Source organism: Mycteria americana, chromosome 1 (genome assembly GCF_035582795.1).
Source record: "Mycteria americana isolate JAX WOST 10 ecotype Jacksonville Zoo and Gardens chromosome 1, USCA_MyAme_1.0, whole genome shotgun sequence".
NCBI classification, from domain to species: domain Eukaryota; kingdom Metazoa; phylum Chordata; class Aves; order Ciconiiformes; family Ciconiidae; genus Mycteria; species Mycteria americana.
The window spans coordinates 23503350-23524521 of NC_134365.1; positions in this window are offsets into that span (position 1 = coordinate 23503350).

Here is a 21172-nt window from a genome sequence, read left to right on the forward strand (position 1 = left end):
AACAAAAAGAAACAATTAGATCAACGTTAGCATTTTGTAGAAAGATTTCTGATGACCTGAAGAAATGTTGCCCCTATGGAGTGAGCTGCTACAGACTAGCAATGAAAATTTGTTGTGCTGGTACTGCTGAAATACTTCCATGTTATTTGTGCAAAAATTACACACTAGCCTGGAAAAAAAGATAAATTAATATTGATCTGTAGGGCATTCTGCAAAGAAAGAATGCTTCTTTTCAATGTGTTTGAGCCACTACCAAAGCTTTATAAGAGAAGCTGATAGGCATTAATAGAAAGTTGGGCATCGATCACAGGCATGAACCTAATGAAGAAATACAGGGAAACATTCCAGTTTTGTGGAGAAGAGAAAGAAGTATGAAAACCTGGTAGGACTTCCTTGTTTCGCTGCCGAGGCCAGCTAACAAGCCATGAACAACAGTCACAGCAATGTAACTAAAAGAGACAGAACTGTAGGCTTAGCTCTTGATCAGTCTGGGGACAGAGCCAGGATGTGAAATTGGGGAGAGAGGGAGAATAGAGTCTGTGCATTGCAGTGTAGTACAGCCTCAGATATTCAAGTAACAGCAGGAGATTTTGGAAGCCTGCTAATATTAGAAGATAAATGGCATAAATTATAAGAAAGCTGAAATCCTGGTGGTGATGGTGCATTTTTTCAAGTACAAAGCTGAGACGTGCTCTAATGTGTTACCACATTTCAGATTCTAATAAAAGCTATTGGTTTCTGTGGTTTCAAATCTCTTTCTTCCCCTTCCCCATTTCTAATTCATTTTGAACATATTCCGGATTTCCTGAAAAGTAGGGTGTGCCTACCACACTAATGGTTACAAAGAGATATGAAGAAGAGAGGAATCTATGCTTGTATTAAGCAATGCTAACAACATTTGAGGCATCGAAGGAGGCCACTAGCACACATTTTCTGGGAAGTGGTGGAGAGGAAGGTCTCAGCATTTTTCAGTGTGTGAAGAAACAAGTTTGTTAAAGTTCCCTGGTAAAGGGAATCATTACAGATTTGGGAACCCTCGGCTCCCCAGGCCTGAGCCACATCCCTGCTCCATGTTGGGGCAATGACGTTGTTGTTAGCCATCCATGTGTGGCAGGGGAACTGCAAGGAACTCCTTACCCAGTCCCTGATCGGACAGCTGGAGGAACATGATTCAGAAAGACAGGAGTATGTCCCAGCTGGTCATCTAGACACAGCTTGAAATGTCAGGCAACAGTTACAGCAGAACGAGCTCCGTGTCTGACAATACCAGGAGTGCTCTGCTGACATCTGTTGCGAATGAGTGATTTAGATTGCTTAAAAAATCACTGTCAAAGGTATTAGCAAAAGTGGTTTTAATGATGTAAATGTTGCAAATGTTTAATGTTGTAAAAGTGCAACTTAACAAAGTTCGATGGCAAGGTTCACTCTATAATTACTGCATGGAAGAAACATACAAAGGAAAATTGGGTTACATTCGAGTTAGAATGATTCATAGAGAGACCGGGGATACAAAAGGGTATGGATGACCCTCCCGTCGAGTCATGAGGTTCAGTGTAGACTCCCTTGCTTTCTGAACTCCTGATGGAGCTTAGGTGCAGCTAGGGCCAATCTTAGTCTCAGACTTGGACAACGGTTTATGTGCAAGGGATTATATATGCAAAATTTATCAATTCAGCATGCAATCAAAGTTACCAAGACAAAATCAAAGTTACCATCCTATAAGGTTATGCGTGATATTGTTCGCTTACCAAAGATCTGCCATCGGTAAAAGGTCTCTCTGCCTCGAGGAGCAACCTTGAGAGGTGTCCCAGCTCAAGGGGAGATCACCGCCATGCAGTGACACTGCCCAGCAGGGAGAGCTCAGAAAAGGCTCACTTAGGCTGTCACATTTATGGGATAAAGTGCTTGGCTCGTAGTCAAATTACATGCGATGGAAAAGGTATGCATGAGACTCCTTGTACCCCCAACTTTCTTTGTTCCTTGATAAATGAGTCTTGGAAAAGCCACCCGCTCTTCATGCATCATCAGTGTTCCAAGCTTATATGCATCAATGTTCCCTGTGCCACTCGGCTTCTTTGTGGGTTCTCAGACAACAGATTGGAACCAGAAGTTCTTGGCCCGGCCACAGCTCAGGCCTTTACCTCCTTTGGAGCCTGTACCAAACTACTGTTAGTTTGGTTAAGAGGTTGAGTGCATCCGTCACAACATCCCAAAAATGTTTCACTCACCATCCTACTTGGAAAAGATATTTTCAGCGTTACAAAACTACATTAAAATACAGTTTGACTGACAAATGTCAGCATTCAGCACAATAGATGCAAACTTCATAAACTATGCCACCAGAGAAAATGTCCCTATACCCCAAGCCACTGCTTTTGCAGATGGAGATCGAGAGACTGCATGTATATGCGCATGCCTCACCTACACATTTACAAATATTTCAGTATTATACTGAAACCTCACACATAAGAGTAACAAAGAGGGGAAATCCATATGAGGAACAGCAACAGATGTATGGCAGAATTTATCTCACCTAACTTTAGACATTCAGAGCGTAGGCGTCTCCATCTGAGCTAGCCAGGCTGTGCTCCTTTTATAGTCAATGGAGAGAAATAGACACTTTCAGGGCATGATTCGTCTGCTTTATTTTAGATTACCTCTACATTACAGTGAGATGAGATGCATCCTAGAAATGCCATTTTTTTCTGTAGACTATGAAAGCACATTGAGGTGACTAAATTAAACACAAATTTGAATGCTGGCTAAACCAAGAACTAAAAAACTTCAACCACTTTTTTTTGCAGGGATTTTTTTAAAGCTAGCCTTGTTTTCTGTTCAGTCATAGCATGGTCCCATAAAGCAACGTGGTTTATGAGCAAGTGACAAGGCCTGTGAGGCCAGAACTGCCTTAAATCATGTTGCTACAGAACTCCTCTGTATCATGAAACCATGACTGGGATGTTAATCCCACATGGAGATTTAGGTACGACCTTTACAAAGTGAGGATGGACTAGATTAGCCCATCAAACAAGGCAGAGATTTATTTAGCTCAACATGCACAGATTTGCGCAATCTACACCACAGTTACCTGAGTGGTTATCCAACTGACCAGCAGATCCCTAGGGCCAAATGGCTGGCCTGGTTTGGAATGGGCATATATCTGGCTAATAAATACATCGGTACTTGATTACTCTAACAGTAATAGTTGTGGATGTAAAACATCTGAAAAAATGGAAAAAAGATCTTATCCCTAAAGACTTGTTTTTTTAGGACAGACCAACATGAATCTTCCCATATCCATGTAATACCATAGAATCATAGAATGGTTGGGGTTGGAAGGGACCTTAAAGATCATCTAGTTCCAACCCCCCCTGACATGGGCAGGGACACCTTCCACTAGACCATCCTACCTGGCCTTGAACACTTCCAGGGATAGGGCATCCACAACTTCTCTGGGCAACCTGTTCCAGTGCCTCACCACCCTCATCATAAAGAATTTCTTCGGTATGTCCAATCTAAATCTCCCCTCTTGCAGTTTAAAGCCATTACCCCTTGTCCTATCACTACATGCCCTTGTAAAAAGTCCCTCTCCAGCTTTCTTGTAGCCCCCCTTCAGGTACTGGAAGGCTGCTATAAGGTCTCCCTGGAGCCTTCTCTTCTCCAGGCTGAACAACCCCAACTCTCTCAGCCTGTCCTCATAGGAGAGGTGCTCCAGCCCTCTGATCATCTTCGTGGCCCTCCTCTGGACTTGCTCCAACAGGTCCATGTCCTTCTTATGCTGGGGTCCCCAGAGCTGAACACAGTACTCCAGGTGGGGTCTCATGAGAGCAAACTAGAGGGGGAGAATCACCTCCCTTGACCTGCTGGTCATGCTTCTTTTGATGCAGCCCAGGATACAGTTGGCTTTCTGGGCTGCAAGTGGACATTGCCAGGTCATGGTGAGCTTCTCATCAACCAACGTGCCCAAGTCCTTTTCCTCAGGGTTGCTCTCAATCCATTCTCCACCCAGCCTGTATTTGTGCTTGGGATTTCCCTGACCCATGTGCAGGACCTTGCACTTGGCCTTGTTGAACTTCATATGGTTCTCACGGGCCCACCTCTCAAGCCTGTCAAGGTCCCGGATGGCATTCCTTCCCTCCAGCGTGTCAACTGCACCACACAGCTTGGTGTCATTGGCAAACTTGCTGAGGGTGCACTCAATCCTACTGTCCGTGTCACCGACAAAGATGTTAAACAGCACTGGTCCCAATACCTACCCCTGAGGAATGCCACTCATCACTGGTCTCCACTTGGACATCGAGCAGTTGACCGCAACTGTTTGAGTGCGACCATCCAGCCAATTCCTTATCCACTGAGTGGTCCATCCATCAAATCCATGTCTCTCCAATGTAGAGACAAGGATGTCGTGCGGAACAGCATCAAATGCTTTGCACAAGTCCAGAAAGATGACGTCAGTTGCTCTTCCTTTATCCACCACCGCTGTAACCCCATCGTAGAAGGCCACCAAATTTGTCAGGCACGTGAGAGAGATGATAATATGAGATACCCATAAGCAATTCCCTGTAAATCTCATTACTGCCTTAAAAATGTTTTGCTGTGGGAGGATTAAAGTGTCCATTTAGTGGCCATCAGCTTTCTTGTGTGGTTTTTGTTTCTCCTCCCTCAGGGAGGCTTTTGATACACTTTCTTGCTCAGGCAAGCAAGGTACAAGCTCTTCACCTGCCCACTGAGGGCCCTTCCTGCCCTGCCCATCCAGCACCATCCATCAGCTGATCTGTGACACCTGGAGCAGTACAAAGCCAACATGCTGCAGTATATGCCTTGTGGTTCTTCACTTACAGTCTGTATTGTGGGGCAGATGCAGGAGCTCATTCCCTTTAGCTACTTACTAGCTGATTTACTAATCTTGTTTCTAAATTAAATATATGACAAGGTGCATGCTGTAGCAATCTAATTGCAAAACTAGAGAAACACCAAAAATTGTCATTATTCAATACTTTGTTTCACATTCTCACACATTAAAATCTACTTCTCCCTGGATATTTTTTCTGCCTTTCAGTATCAGAGATAGTTATTTATGAGACAAAGACCAGGGTCTGAGCCTAAAGCAGAGAAAGAACAAGTTTTGGACTGGGGATACATATTATCTGTTGATAGCAAATAATTTTAAGAGGATTCTTTCTTCTGCTTTCCCTCAGTTTTGTCTCCTCTTTCTTATAGTAGGAGTTGGTGCTCCAGCAGTTGGGCCAGTTCATCTTTTTTTTTACATGACTTCCCTGTAAAATGGACTTCTGGAAAGATTCAGCTTAAAAGCATAATTTACCCCCCTCTCCCTCCAATCTTACCATGGATCTGCTGTAAAATAATATGTAAGTACAGCCTGATTCTCCAGGTCCATGATTAGCAAGGCCAAAGTCCCTCTAGTAAACCCACCCAGACATCATTTTATCTATAAACTGAACACATCTTAGAACCGAACGCAGAGAAATCAATGATAGACAGTAACTGTGGGTTCCTACAACGTTGTTTTACAAAATCATTTTACTGTCTACCACATCTGAAATAGTTTTTGTTTTAACAGCATAATTTAAAACTTGCTTGAGGTGCATCAAGTGAATTATAGGCTGGCAGCCAAAATATGCCAAAGGTATTAAAATTTACATTAAGCAGAGATTTGCAGGAAGCTCTGGACTATAAAATCTTTCTGATTAAAGTGTGGTTCTGGGCTGAAAAGTGTGTATGAAAATATGAAATACAGCACCTGCTTGATGTTTGCTCTAGAGATTAAGAATTTTCACTATAGCCTTGTTCCTGTTTCTGCTGCAAAGCTTTCTCAGGTACAGAAGAGTAATTTGGTTTTCTTTGCATTCCTGTATCCTTACAATTTTTAATTCAGTGTTAAATGCAGGGCTTGTTCTGTCCTCTGAATTTTTGTTGTTGTTGTTTGTTTGTACTATTTACAAGTATTGTGTACTTATTAGCACCTTGGTTAGGTGCTAATAATCAAGGATCAGGTTTTCATTGTTCCAGTCTCTGCCTGGGAGAGCTCGGATTTAAATACACAATATAGACATGGGGAAATCAGAAGCACAAGAAAATTGAATTATTTGCTTAGTGTCTTGCAAGTGGGGGCAGAAGGGCCAGAGTAGGAATAACAATCAGGTCTCCCAAGTCCAGCTCCAGGACTTATTCACTGAAAAATATTATCTTCTGAGTATATTTAACAATAAATAGTCCCTGACCAAAACAGTTTACAATTTAAGCATAATAGGAAAGAAAAACTTGGAGGCTGGGAGGAAACACTAAAGCTGCAATGAGATGCATTGGCTAGCAATTTGCTCAAAGTGGTCTTCCTGCTGTTTCCTATAACCTCTTATTCTTTTCCTTTTCCCATCCCCTTCCCACCTCCTGTCCTCCCGGTGGCACAGTCTCTCCCACTCCCTTGGGATCATCTCACTTACCAGCAAGGCACTGCAGTCTGCCAAGGGAGTAGAGCTCTGTTCTCCATGGATTACCTTCCAGCCAGGAGGGCGAGTGAGCTGCCTGAGGGGAAGTTGAGGGGGCAGAGAAACATCAACCTTAGTGCAAGAGATGTGGGTGAACTATACCATGAGCAGAAGAGCCTAGAAAGAGTAGCAGCGAGAAGCTGTTAGAGCAGCTCCATCCTCCCTGTCAAGCAGTACCCAAATGATGGCAGTAATTAAGTTTTACTTCTCTGGTATTGCTATTATTAATGAAGATGGTTGCAATTGCCTCTACTCAGGAGAGCAATGAGAACACCCAGCAGTCTCTCCCAACATCTACCATTAGTCTAGCAGAAATCCCCTTGTTGCTAAGAATCATCACTGCTAGCGATGCTGTGAGAGCAAGAAAAGTACCAGGCTTTACTTTCCAATCCCAGGTGAGTTTTACAGAGATGGAAGTTCATTAAACCACCTTGTGAAAGGAGCCTATTTGATCCTGAAGTCATTCAGACATGCTGCCATTGAACCCTAAAGTATGATTGCTGTTGCTGTCATTCTTCAAAATGTAAGTATTTCTATAGGTATCTGCTTCTATTCTGAAGGAGTCTAGTCAGAGGGAAACTCATGCTCAAAGCAATGGACTTTGACTAGTTTGGATAATTATCAGTGTTGCTGTTATCCTCAGATTTAACTTGTTGCTTAAGAAAGTGAGAGTAGAAATTGGCCTGCTTAGAAGGCAACTGGGAAACTTTATCGAAGTGACAAACTATGTGACAGCTAAGGAAATAGGCTTTTATGCACAGGGAAACAAGTGTTAAAGTCAAAACCACACAAGGCTTATTAAAATCGTATTGAGTGTTGGCAGTGAATAAGTGCAGATGGCTTTCTGAAAGCAGCTTCCTGATGGTTAAAAGAATAAAAAATAAAAACAAAACAAAAACAATTAACAAATTGCCATGATTGTTGAGGTAGAGATGTGGGAAGACGGACAAAAGAAATTACTGAGTGTCAGGGCAAATTTGTTAGTTGGCAATGATGTTGCTTAAAAATGAAGTAGGTGAATGCACATTTACAAGTTCTCAGCTGCCATCTGCCAAGAATGAAAGTCGCACATCTGGCTAATAAAATGGATTTGTTCTCGATTGTTCAGTTTCTAGTGGTGTTAGCTGAAGATGTAACATTCTGGAAGGAAGGAAAAAAGTTCTTATCCCTAAGGACTTTGTTCTGTAACACAAACATGAATCTTCCTACATCCATGTAATATCTATGAGCAATTCCCTGTAAATTTCAGTGCTTCCTTAAAAACATTTTGCTGTAGGAGGATTAGAGTGTCCGTTTAGTGGCCTTCAGCTTTCTTGTGTTTTGATTCTTGTTTCTACTCCCCCAGGGAGACTTTTGGTACACTATCTTGTTCTGGCCAGTGAGGAACAAGCTGTTCATCTGCTTACTCAAGGTCCTTGCTGCCCTGCCCATCCAGCACCATCTATCAGCTGATCTGTGATACCTGGAGCAGCAGAAAGCTGACATGCTCTGGTTACCATGTGGCTGGTCTTCCAGATAAAGTTGTGGGTCAAGAGAGAACTGGGAGGACAAGGAGCATGGGGTTGAGGAGGTAGGATGAAAGGTGGGAAGAGAAGAGAAAAAAGGGCTGGGATTCTGAGAAGGTGCACAAAAGTATGAGAGATCAAGGTCATAATACTGGGGTGAAGGTCCTGGCTTAAAACTGGAAGACATGTCATCTACAATATATGTAGATGACATCATTTAGCATAGGGTTTTGACAGTTCATTTGGACATGTTGCAGCTCATTTACTCTTCAAGGAAATATCTAGGGCCAAATCTTCCAGTGTCTCTTGAACTATTGGCTCTCTTTACAGGTCCAGTCTCATTTCTGATTCCCATTTCAGATTCCAATTTCTGATTCGCAGTGATATAACACTTACATGCTTACGCAGGTCAGCTGATTCCTATTTCATTGAGATGAAATAGCTCCCCCCCAGCCCAGGCATGTTTTTTATTCTTTCATGCTCAAACAGTGCACTCTGATTGCCTATTTATCACTCCTGAGACCCTGAAGTCAGGGTATTGCATATCCCAGAGTTGTCAATAAAGTCACTTATGTATCTATGAACTACTTTTTGTTTCTTCTCACAGGCTCAGGCATTCACTATTTACTTAATACCATTTTGACAGTACTTTTTAGTGAGGTTGGAAGTTGAACAGTTTTACTGCTGTTGGGCTGCAGCCAATGAAGCTTCCATCTCAGTTGGGAAAGGAAAAAAACCAGAAAGTATAATAAATGTGGTTTTACTTCATTTCTCTATGTCAATCACAGCTGTTGCATTTACAGAATAGCACAAGGCCACACAGCCTCCTGGGCCACATGTGACTCACAAAGAGCTCCAGTGTGACTTCCAAGCCGGGGATGCATTTCATGACCAAGGGCTGTACTCGTGTAATCCACATCTCTGTCTCAGAGAGGAAGTAAGTTAAAGGAACTGCTGAAACTGAGATAGCAGGTTGTCCTGGGACTCAGTTGTATGTCCAACCCAGGTAAATATTGGAATGGAGAAGCGGGAACTGTGACTACTCTATGTGTGTGACATATATTACATGGCTGTTGGTATGTATTTTGATAAAGTTTGGTATGCAGCTTTGGTAAAGTTTTTGGTATGTAGCTCACAAGGTCAGAGAAATTTGTAGTTGCAGCTTGCATGGGTGCAGCAGATAGAGTGATGCAAACATGCTCTACAGGGAGTCCAGGACAGCAATGAGGAATTTATCCCGATTTTGGCCTGTATTCATCCTTTCTGGCTTAGGGCTTAGTAAGTAAACAAGAATTCTTTGTACCTTACCTACTTAATGGAGAAAGACAGGGACATTCAGAGGGCCACAGAGTCCATTTATGATCTGAATTTCCCTCTGAGGTGACTCACTGGTGAATAAGGTGCCTATAGCTACAACCCTCAGGCTTATCCAGGTGTAAAGCCTGACAGCATTAAGGGGACACTTTTGTCTTTAATTAACAGCCATCTTTAGTCATGAAGAACGCTGTGATCAAACACAGTGAAAGCAAAGACATGTATGTCAAGGCAGTATTGAGTACACTGTGGTCTCTGTCACAGTATAACATGGGTAACAGAAAGATTTCTTGTAACATGTTGACCATTAATGGTGCCATTGGTAAACACAATCAGCTTTAGGGTAATTGTTGTGGTTTAGCCCCAGCCAGCAACTAAGCCCCACACAGCCGCTCGCTCACTCCCCCCGGGTGGGATGGGGGAGAGCATCAGGAGAGTAAAAGTGAGAAAACTCGTGGCCTGAGATAAAGACAGTTTAATAGGTAAAGCAAAAGCCACGCACGCAAGCAAAGCAAAGCAAGGAATTCATTCACTCCTTCCCATGGGCAGGCAGGTGTTCAGCCATCTCCAGGAAAGCAGGGCTCCATCACGCGTAATGGTCACTTGGGAAGACAAACGCCATCACTCCGAACATTCTCCCCTTCCTTCTTCTTCCCCAGCTTTATATGCTGAGCATGACATCATATGGTATGGAATAGCCCTTTGGCCAGTTTGGATCAACTATCTTGGCTGTGTCCCCTCCCAACTTCTGCACCTGGCAGAGCATGGGAAGCTGAAAAGTCCTTGACTAGTGCAAACATTACTGAGCAACAACTAAAACATCCCTGTGTTATCAACACTGTTTTCAGCACAAATCCATAACATAGCCCCATACTAGCTACTATAAAGAAAATTAACTCTATCTCAGCCAAAACCAGCACAGTAATCTTTCACAAGTACCGTCCCACTTCTGAGCCATTTATTGTTGATGTGACAGTCAGCCACTGCAGCAAAACTGAACAAACCATCGAGGTTCCAATGTTCAGTGTGTAAGTAAAAAGAGGAAAGAAATAAGCCCCTCCTAGGCTGTTTGGTCTTCATTCTTTTCTCCATATATACAGTGCTCTTGCACCTAGTTGGTTCATTTGCATGGAATTAATTTCTGTACATGAATTGTAAGATCAGTGGTTTGACGCCCTTGAAAAGCAGGAGTTTGCTGTTAACGTCTGCTGGTGGTGGGGAAAAGAATGGCCTGAAAATCTCCAAAAAGTCCCGATGAACAGAGGAGAGAGAATGCTCTACCAGGTGTTGTAAGCTAAAGAAACTGGATGAGCAAACTGTGTCAGAGTGTCCAACTGGCAAGAAGCTCTTCACACAAATGGCTGCATTGAGTAAAGGAATGTCACGAACAAACTTCAGCATGCTCCCTGTTGAACTCAAGGTAGTGGGCAACTGGAAGCCCATGAAAGCAGCTGGTTGCACAAGGTCTCCAAGCCAGGGAGTGTAAAATGTGTACATGTAACTAAGGAATTATGGAAAATACAGAGGGGAAGATAATTCGACAGGTCCATAACATGAAAGAGTTAATTGCTGGGTTAAGAAATACCATAATCTTCTTTATGCTTTCATGCCATATTTACAAGCTGCAGGCGGTGGGCAGCAAATGGAGTGGCAAGAGCAGGCAGTACCCAGAGGATGCCAAGAAGAGTCAATGGGCAAGAGGAGTAGCAAGCAAATGAGACCACTCAACAGCAGCCTAAACCAGAGAGGTAAGTGAGGACCTCCCTGCCTGGTACCAGACCTATCAATCACTTCAGCTGGCATATGAACTCTGGTGCGAATGGTTTTTAGGGACTGACCCCCATTTGGACTTTTCTGAGGCTGCCTTGTGAGGAGTGGGGAAGGTACTGTGACAGTTGCCCATCTGCATACAGGCACTGGTGAGAGGCTAGGTCACATTACTGGCAGAATACCTTGGAGGTATCCAGCTACAGGCCAACAAGAAGGCCAGGTAAGTCTTAAAGGGACTGTAGCTCCATGAACATCGCCTTATACAGCACAGGAGATCTGAGTAATGTGATATAGTTGCACCCACACAACTATGCATCCCTGTTTTGCACATTAGGCCCTCTAGTCTCATTGACTCTTGATTTATTACCCAGTGTTCCCAAGCTAGTGTTTATTACATTTTCCTTTTCCCTTTGATAAAGCTCTGTGGTTTAACACTTCGGATCAAGTGCTTGTCAGAGGTCAGATATAGTTCAAGAGTCCTTAGACCATGATACTCTTGTTTTCTAGATTTGCATGTGAGAATTTAAGCTAGTTTTGCTTAAGTTTTGGAGAAGCCCCTACTCCTGGTAAGTAATCCTCTTTGCTGCTTAGCAGCATCTTGCAGAGCAATTACATAATCATGCCTCAAGAAGCTGCTGGGTGGAATGTCTCTTTTGTTGTGCTTCTTGAGATAACAAAATTAAGCAGGAATATCATAAACTTCTTACTTAATATTCTATTACAGCTCATAAAAACTACACCATCTTAGACATAACAGTAACTTTCTGATTTTATTAGGTTGTTTGGCAGCTAAGGAGCTGTAATTCACAATCCTCCCTAGATTTTAGATGCAGTGTTTGAAGAGGCTATTCACCTAGATGTCCACCCCTTTCCTTTATGATTTGCCAGAAGGGGCAGAATGGGTGCTATGTAGCAGTGATGAAAATGGGTAGCTTTCTGATTAGCTACGACAATTCACATCTGGTTTAGTTACATAACCTAAAATCAATGGTAGTTTAAGTTAATTCACTGGCTGTGAACTGCAGCAGTTAAAACGTCTGATTCATGCTGGTGGATTATGCTGTGGATTATGCTGTGGCAGTTGAAGAAGTTACTGCTCCAGCTGTGGGGGAGGTCAACTCTCTAGCCTACTGCAGCTAAATATGACAAGGAAAGTGAATCAAAGCTGTAAGGCATTTTCGTCTGGTTTGGGGAGAGTTTTCTTTTACAGGCTTTCTATTATACAATAGGTCTTGTGTATACTTTGCAGGCAGTTTGATGATAGGCTCCATTCAGTATCAGCCACTCAGCATTCAGCGTTCCTTTTGCATCCTGCTGATCGAATTTTAGTGGAATGAAAGTTTCATCCAACTCCACATAGATGTTTATGGCTTGTGTTGCTAGTGAATAAAAGTGTCTGCGGCTTTCGTGCATGCCCATCTACTACCTTGTTGAGTTCCGCCATTGTTCAAAACGTGTGGCTTTCTTCTGAGCACACAATTTATTCAAAGAAAATAGGCTGAGCTAGTTGAAATATACTTGCTGATTGTATTTGGTCTTGGTATGCATGTTACACTTTTCACCATTGCTATCTGTACTAATTAACATTCATTCAAATAGCTGACACAACAGGCACTAAGGTGAGTGTATCTCTTGACATCAACCATGCATCTGTGCTGACGGGATCACCAGAAGACCAGTCTGGGAATGCAGATGTTTTCCTCCCAAACACGGCTTTCCATTCTTTTCTTTCTTTGCAGCACTCTTTAATTCAGCCTTAGCAATTTTAATCACTGGCTTGCTTTTGCCACTTAACTGGCTGTAATGCAGCGACAGTGTGGTAGAATTCCAATTTCTTGATAAATCTTACAAATATCTCTGGGATCTATTATCTGAAAGTCTGCTTTTTACAACACATTGGATATCCCTATTATGTCCACATCCCTGGAAGACTGATAGTGTTTATTCTCTGGCCTCTCTGAAAAAATAGTAGCTACAGGCATTTTTTAATTTTTCTTGCATAATTTGCTCTCAGACTTTTTGCTGAAGCTGCAGTATGTACGGCTGTTTAGGTCTTCCTGTGTTTTTGCAAGCACAAGCACCTGCCATGTTGCTTTTACTCTTTGCATCAGGTCAGAGTGCCTGGAAGGGCAGTAGAGTGGGATTCATCTAACCTAGTCTTCTGAGTCACTCTTCCAGGCTCTTTTAAAGTCAGCAGTGAGAAACAGAGACTTCCAATGCGTGATTCATCTCATCCTAATATAGATATCCAAAATAGGTCAAGTGTATGCATTCTAGAAATGCCTGAAGTTAGATAAACTGAATCTCTTCCCAAGCGTCCCAAGAACTGCAGTCAATTGCAATTCTGCCGGGGAGACTTCTATTTATTTCCCTGGTGTTGCTGATCATAACATTGGGTGTCATTGCTATCTGTTGCAGATTCCTCAAAGTTGTCTCCACATTAATACACTGGAATGCTGTGCATCCATTTGGATTTCCATGAATCCTAGCAGTCCCTATTATTGGTGAAACTGATATTCTTCCTTTGTAAATTGATCCCAAATTACGCTCCCAAACATCCAGAACTACTCAGTGCTATGCAAGATAAAGGAAATTACCCATTCACTTCTCCTGTAATTCTTGGCTTTGGCAACAACAGTACAGAGAAGGAAGGTCATTTTTAATTTAGCTGAGGGCACATGAGAACAACGCTTTAGTATATGTAAATATACAGTTTAGCTAAGTACAGTTCAGCTAAGTTTAGCAGCAATACCTCATTTTTCCACTCACTTTATTATTCCTGTATCTTTTTTCTCATAATAGAATGAGAGATATGAGACAGCAGTGTGGTTGGTGAATTGTTTTTACCTATTTCCAGGTAAAATAGGTCCCGAACGTCCCAGCCTTCGTATAGAACTTGCTACAAGGATGCTGCAATATATTGCCAGGGTATATTTTTTGTTTTCTTTATGTGTCTATTGTATGAATTGCTTGTTCCCTATATAGTGTCAATATGTTAATTAATTCATTTATTTCAGCAGGGCTTTCTGTACTATCTGTAACATTAAGCATTCTTCTTTTCCTTGGGACTCTGTCTCCTTGATGTAGGCTGTTTCAAAGGGCTCCAGTCAGTGCAACTACGGCCTGTGATGGTCCAAACAAGGACCCATTGGTAGTCCCAGTAGAGAACTGCCAGTTTCCCCTTGCCTGGACTATTCTGGCTGATGTACAACCACATTCAGACAATTTATGGAAGATATTTGTACCTCTATGAAAAAACACTGACTCACCCTACTTACACTGTGAGGAACCTTAGGCCATAACCCAACTTACTACCAACTGAATGGTACACCCTTTCACAGAGAGGAACACAAGAAATTCATGTTTTCCCAGAGTCCATTGAATGGCTCAAGAACCTTGGACTGAATTTATAATTCTGCTTACAGTTTGCAATATCCAAGTGATGGTGCCATCATATAATTTTAATTAGCCTTCGCTTGTTTGCTGTTTCATTTTGAAATCTCTAATGCTATCAAAGTCTTTGTAACCTGGCATATTCACTGATGCCCCATTGCCTATTCATTATTTGGTTTCCGGTTTGCTGTGTGCTGCTGCCTTGTTTTTGCATTTACTGATAGAGCATTCAGACATTATTTCTTCCTCAACTGATAGTGTGGTCTCTCATCAAACCTTTCCCAAAAGTAATTTTCCTATATTTAATCATACAGCAGCTGCCATCCTCTCTTTCCCTTTTTGTGTATTTATAATATAGCTGGCAATACCAAAACAATGCTTACTATTCATGATGCAGTGGTATGTGGCATTGAGCGAGAGCTGCTTCATGTTTTGTAGGTATATGGTGACAGCTTGATAACTCTGGGCAAACATTTAGATTCTTTGTGTGGTTCCGATGGGGGAAGATGGGGATTTTTCACTCCTCCTTTGTAAAAGAAAAGTCTCATTCACAGTTGTCTTCAGATTCCTCCCCTTAGTGGGATAGTATATATATCTTCCTCCCTCTGTTCTTTTTATGTTTGTGGTACAAAAAAACCTGAGGCAGAGGATAAAGGTTTCTGCATTTACATTAACATTTTGGTTTGCAGCAGTACAACAGTTTTGAAATGAAACCCCTGATCATCCTCAGTCACCATGTGCATTGGTTTAGTTTGCAGAGCTATGCTGGTGCGTGTCAGCTAGATCACTTTCGGAGAAAACTAATCAGGAAAGTCTACCTGACATCTGTATCCAATGTACTCCACACTTCAATGGGAACACAAAGGTCGAAACTGATGAATGGCTCTTTGGACAGCCTTGACTCACGTGTGTGTTTGGAACATTTGGTTGTGGGGACCAGCCTAAATCCAGCCTGCAGTAAACTCCTGAAACCTTGCAGCATGTAGATGTGGTGGCCACTGCATTAACTGCTTTGATCTACTAATCTGCTTCTAAATTATTTGGTAATGTAGATAAATCTTAAGCTTTGTAGAAAGATAACAGAATAAGTATGGTCAACATGGCCTCAAATTCACTTGTACCATGTTAATATTGGCATTTAGTAACCAACAACTTAAAAAAAAAATCCATTAGAAACAACCTCTTACAGCTGAGGTCTGAGAATATTGATTTCAAAACTAAAAAGTTTTAAATCAGATGGTTGCATGAGGACTTCCCACAGAAATGTTCTAACTTTTAGGACTGATGTGATCAATTTCACTCGAAATGTTCTTGCTTATTATAGCTGGCAGCACATATCCTAGCAAAGCTAATCAATAAGCACTAACGCACAGATTGATACCATCCTCTGTCAGGCAGTTAGGAATTTAATGTGTTTGCAGAACAGGACCCTGGGAGTGAAAAATAAAAGAAAAAAATATTAGTTTATTGATTGGGCTCCTGTGACCCATTTCCTATACATTTTTACTCCATTTGTCACAATGTAGCTGGGTTAACCATATATGCCTGTGCACCATTCCATAGCATACTAACAGCTCTGCACTGAACTATAATTTGACTTAAAACATTATCATCAGAAGCTTGTAACCTAATCAGATATAATGCCAATATTTACAGAAATGCTCAAGGATACTTTTTCAACAAGGGCTAGCCACAAGCCAGATTGAAATGTTCTGCCTTCAGCTGTTGCAACGGCAAATGTGTTCAATTACAGAATTTTTGAAATGGAAAAAGAATTTGTTTTGTTTACCATTCTCATGCTTCAAGGAGATAAAACCATTTTTACTGAAATTGAAAACAAATGGACCTTTAGACAGGCTACCTTTATTACTAGTGGAAGCTCTCTGGAAAAAATGAAAGAGATTTACCTTAGCTTCCATCTTCATCTGCATGCAGTGAATTCCAGTGGAGTGGGAAAAATACAAATGGAAGGTAGCCTTTTCTCTGGCAATAGCAGCCTTTAATGCACTTTATGTCCTTAATGACTCTTGATTAACTCAGGCAAAGGAGGTTAGCTCTGACCCCTTACAGAAATACAGACAATCCTCCATATAAAACTGAAACACAAGAAATGTGTTTTCAGACAGATGGTACAGAAATTAAATGAAATTGAAGAAGAATGTGAGTACTGAAGACTGAAGTGCATCTCTGAGAAACTAACAGAACTCCTGAGGAACTTAAGAATGCCTGTCATCAATAGCAAACATATAAGCTAAGTCAATCAAAAGAACTGTCTTGATAGCACAGAAAAAACTGACCTCTGAAGAAAAATAGGTTTGTTTGTATTGTCCAAGGAAACATTCTGCTCATTCTATATAGCATATACTCATTCTAGACTACTATTCTAATTGTGCAGATGTAGCTTTGCACTAGAAGATATGATAACTGAATAAGTAACTATGAATGTTAATGCTATTTCTCCCAGACATAGTAGATTAGACATATTAAAGACTGCAAATAGGTAATGACATTTGGATTTCAACCTGTAATCCCTAATCCCTATTATTTTCAGTCTGACAGGCTAAGGCAAAATGGATTCATCACCCATGAACCACAGCTTGCCTACTGCAGGTACTGTGTTTATTATAAAAATAGGATTTAGAATTCTTGTAGCTTTTGAAGATGATGTAAGAAGTGTCTGGAATTTGCAGAAAAATGTGGATACAGGTAAAGCTGAAGACATGTACTCTCTCCTTTCAGTAAGATTAGCTGTTACTGTATTATGAATATATTGCATGCACATCTCTGATAGAAGTCAATGGCTGCAGACATTCATGTGAGGTTTTTCTGAGGTCATAAACAGCTATGACTGAAAATAAGTCAATGATACGTTCTCCACCTTCCAGAATAGGGGAGATAAGGTGCTTAACATTGCTTGTTTGCACCAGAAAGTATGTTAACTGGCCACAACTGGAACAACTGAAGCTGATTGCACCTCAAGATGTAACGGTGACAGATGAAATAAACTAGGTCACAGCCTGGTCAGATGTTCATGACTTTTGGGAGACCTGGGACAGAGTCACTTGCCAAAAATTAGGCATCAGGTGCTGTGTGTGCATATCCTGCCCTGCCTCCAGTTGTAGGTCTCCTTTCAGTCCTCTGTCATGCTGGCAGCTGGCAGAACAGAATAGAATAATTTCAGTTGGAAGGGACCTACAATGATCATCTAGGCCAATGATACAGACATCTCTGTTATCTTAGGGCATCTCAGATGGCATGATGTGAGTCTGTTCAAGCAACAGAATCCTGAGCCTAGTAACCAAACAGCACAAGGCACTCCTTAAGTTATTAGTTTTAGTATCTTAAGCCGGTAAGGTGGCTACAGTTCCGAACCCCAAATGGTGCTTTGGTTGCTCAGTGACTATTATGTCTGGGAGTAAAGAGGTGATATTAGGAACTTTTATTTGCAGCAGCTTAGCTTTCAAGATGGGTAGTTTGGGGATGGATTGAAGAAGCCCATGTTCTGTTACACACTTATAACTAGTGTCTGAGAGGGACCTGGACAGGCTGGATTGATAGGCTGGGGCCAATTGTATGAGGTTTAACAAGGCCAAGTGCCGGGTCCTGCACTTGGGCCACAGCAACCGCATGCAACGCTACAGGCCTGGGGAAGAGTGGCTGGAAAGCTGCCTGGCAGAGAAGGACCTGGGAGTGTTGGTTGACAGCCGCCTGAATATGAGCCAGCAGTGTGCCCAGGCGGCCAAGAAAGCCAATGGCATCCTGGCTTGTATCAGAAATAGTGTGGCCAGCAGGACTAGGGAAGCGATCGTGCCCCTGTACTCGGCACTGGTGAGGCTGCACCTCGAATACTGTGTTCCATTTTGGGCCCCTCACTACAAGAGAGACATTGAGGTGCTGGAGTTTGTCCAGAGAAGGGCAATGAAGCTGGTGAAGGGTCTGGAGCACAAGTCTGATGAGGAGCAGCTGAGGGAACTGGGGTTGTTTAGCCTGGAGAAAAGGACGCTCAGGGGAGACCTTATCGCTCTCTACAACTCCCTGAAAGGAGGTTGTAGAGAAGGGGGGGTGGGTCTCTTCTCCCAGGTAACAAGTGATAGGACAAGAGGAAATGGCCTCAAGTTGCACCAGGGGAGGTTTAGGCTGGATATTAGGAAATTTTACTTCACTGAAAGGGTTATCAAGCATTGGAACAGGCTGCCCAGGGAAGCGGTTGAGTCGCCATCCCTGGAGGTATTTAAAAGACGTTTGGATGAGGTGCTTATGGACATGGTTTAGTGGTGGTCTTGGTAGTGTTAGGTTTATGGTTGGACTTGATGATCTTAAAGGTCTTTTCCAACCTATACGATTCTGTGATTCTGTGATCTTTTTCAGGCAGTTTGGGTGCGCTTTCAGTTTTTGTATTAACTAAACAGAAAAGAAATGGCAGAACATAACACCACAAAATAATGGGATAGAGAGAAAAAAAAATAGAATGAGTGAAGATCTTCCAGGTAAACAGAAGAACAAAGAATGATCAGGATTTGCCTCTGTTCAGAAGGGGAACTTTGTTAGATAGTTCCTGTTCTGATAGAAAACTCCAGATAGAAAACTGGAAAACCTTAGTTTCAAGGCTCTAATTGGGCAAACTTCTTTTTTAGCTTGAAGCATTAGCAGCTACTTAGTAACATGGAGATTTCTCAGATCAGAGGGAGAGTGTTGACAGAAAGCACAAAGATGGGGAGTCCTATAAGTAAGGAGGAAACATGGGATGAGTACTGCAGTCATGAAACTAGGCTTTAAAGTGCTATTAGCCTTACCTCTTTAAAACCTAGAATATGTAAATTCTTGGAACAGACTCTTTTACTTTGTATGTTGACATATTTCTCAGCAAAACTATTCCCGGCATTATAGAATCATAGAATCGTTTAGGTTGGAAAAGACCCTTAAAATCATTGAGTCTAACTGTTAACCTAATGCTGCCAAGTCCGCCACTAAACCATGTCCCTAAGTGCCACATCTACACGTCTTTCAAATACCTCCAGGGATGGTGACTCAACCACTTCCCTGGCCAGCCTGTTCCAATGCTTGACAACCCTTTTGGTGAAGAAATTTTTCCTAATATCCAATCTAAACCTCCCCTGGTGCAACTTGAGGCCATTTCCTCTTGTCCTTGGGAAAAGAGACCGACACTCACCTCTCTACAAGCTCCTTTCAGGTAGTTGTAGAGAGCCATAAGGTCTCCCCTCAGTCTCCTTTTCTCCAGGCTAAACACCACCAGTTCCCTCAGCTGCTCCTCATAAGACTTGTGCTCTAGACTCTTCACCAGCTTCGTTGCTCTTCTTTGGATGCATTATAATCTAAATTGCAATGTATCTGAGTGATATCAAGACTACTGTAGGATGTTCTCTAGTGGAAACAAGGTATGGATGGTTTTTATCTGGTAGCTCAATATTCTTGCTCTTTTCAAGATCAACTGATTTTACTGAGTTCAGTTTCTTTGCCAGTAGAGATGTATTTATCTAGCCATTTATCTGATCTTAAAAACTATCGTTATGCAAACCTGACTCACAGTATGGATTTTTAATTTTGATTTAGTGCCACTGTTTACTGTTTTATTATGCATTCTTCTATCTTTTGAAGTCTGACTTCTATCATAAGAGATAGTTTTATGAGACAGAAGTGCTGAATCAGCAGAAAGAGAATTTCCCCCCCCCCCTCCTGTTAAAAACTAGCAGTCTCTAGTAATATTTTGATAAAAATATAGTAATACTTCCCATTTAAATCCTCATCTTCCTAGAGAAAAGATTTCTTGGCATACTGCACAGGATTTTTTCAGTTTACTGTTTTTTATTTGATTTACATAATTTCTTCTCTATTCATTATTTTTATACTAGAAAGAGCAAATGTGTTCTCCTTACTTTCAAAGAAGGTAGACAGTGCAAACTGAAAGCCACACTGACAAGTATAAAATAAGATTGAGCTGGCATGGCTAGCTTGTGTTTTTGACTTACCTTGTCTCCAGGTGTGGCAATCTGGTGAGGACAGAGGGAAGACCTGACCCTTAAAACCTATCTGCATAATATGTAGGTGACTAATTTTCTAAGTAGGGAAGCAGATACTGGATCTATTGAAATCAGTGGGAGGTTAGGTCCTGAAATATCCTCATACATCTGGCACTTAAGGATATATTTAAACAGCATAAGTTCTACCTATATCCAAATATCTTGTCAGTAGAGGAATGTTTCAGATCACCCACATAAGGTGCCAAGAGCTAGACAAGGTACCAAGCAATATGAAAGATAAGGCACAAGAACTTAGAATTTAGACTCATGAGCTGTGAAAACCCTTCTATCCCCACAGCAGAGAAACCTATAGGGTATTCATTTTAAGGGGACTCAGTTACCTATATCTTCTCATAAAGCAGAGGTCATTTGATTAACATGATCAGCTGAAGGAGAACTACATTACAACTCTGTGAGGGGCAAATAGGTTTAGGGCACAGCTGAGCTGAATCAACAGTCCCAATATGAAGACTCTGGGAATTATAAACCTGTAGAGAGCTTTTAGATGCCAGTGCTAGAAGATAGTTCTGGTGAGGGAAGCTATAAAATCCCTGAAACTCAAATAAAACAGAGTGACTCAATGCAAGGTGAGTCAGTTAAGGTGAAGCTTGAGAAAGAAGCTGAAGCTAGTAGTTCTAAAACTGCT